General features: G+C 41.5%; 1 non-coding gene across 1 annotated transcript; it reads left to right on the forward strand.

Annotated features, from left to right (window-relative positions):
* The first annotated feature begins 554 nt into the window (after positions 1-554).
* Positions 555-661, forward strand: LOC142177766 (small nucleolar RNA R71). The gene has a single exon (XR_012706323.1). It is a non-coding gene; the product is annotated as a small nucleolar RNA R71 (small nucleolar RNA).
* Positions 662-872: the final 211 nt, after the last annotated feature.

Below are 872 nucleotides of genomic sequence, written 5' to 3' on the forward strand. Positions count from 1 at the left end.
CACAATGAAAGCCTTCATGAGATCTTCTAGACCAGGCTGATTAGGCTGAAACTTCTACCTCGACTAATTCATAAAACCAGGAGCTCCTTGTCCCTGAAAACTGGGGTTGTTTTGTTGCCACGCATTTGCAGTACCCCCAGATGAACTCCATGAAAGTTTGGGGGTGCTTCTGACCCATTGCATTAAAATTATAGTTCCCCATAACATTAACTTCCTCAGTTGAGGCTTGACACTCATGAGTAGGGTGTTCTCTTCCACATATATCACAAGCTGCGTGAGGCTCATTGTATATCGAGGCTAAGGTCACCTTTCATATTTATTTAGCCATAGCATCAAGTTGTACCTGTACAGATGTGTTAGCATCAACCTGGTGAACACCAGTCAATTTCTTCTTTCAGCACTCTCAGAGGCCCACTGATTTGCATCTTCAGATAACTCATCAAGAATTGTAACTATCTCCTCTGGAGTCTTCGTCATCAACATGCCTCCAACTAGTTCTATGCGAGGCTGGTGTCAATCCATCCCAAAAGTCTTGGAGTTGCATCCAGATTTCAATTCCACTATGTTGACATTTTCGAACAATCTCCTTAAACATCTCCCATGCTTCAAAAACAGTTTCAGTATCTTTCTAGCAGAAGTTATGGATTTCTCTTCTAAACTTGCCCGTCTTAGCTGAGGAGAAATATTTATCAAGGAATTTTTTGGTCATCTCCTCCAAAGTTCTAATTGATCCCGTGGGAAAAATTCGAAGCCACTGCTTTGCATCATCTTTAAGAGAAAAGGGGAATGCCCTTAAATACACTGCATCTTGTGACACACCGTTGTATTGAAAGGTATTCATAATCTCCTCGAAGCCCATTAGATGTGTGTTT

The sequence above is a fragment of the Nicotiana tabacum genome, chromosome 23, assembly GCF_000715075.1.
Source record: "Nicotiana tabacum cultivar K326 chromosome 23, ASM71507v2, whole genome shotgun sequence".
Classification (NCBI taxonomy): Eukaryota; Viridiplantae; Streptophyta; class Magnoliopsida; order Solanales; family Solanaceae; genus Nicotiana; species Nicotiana tabacum.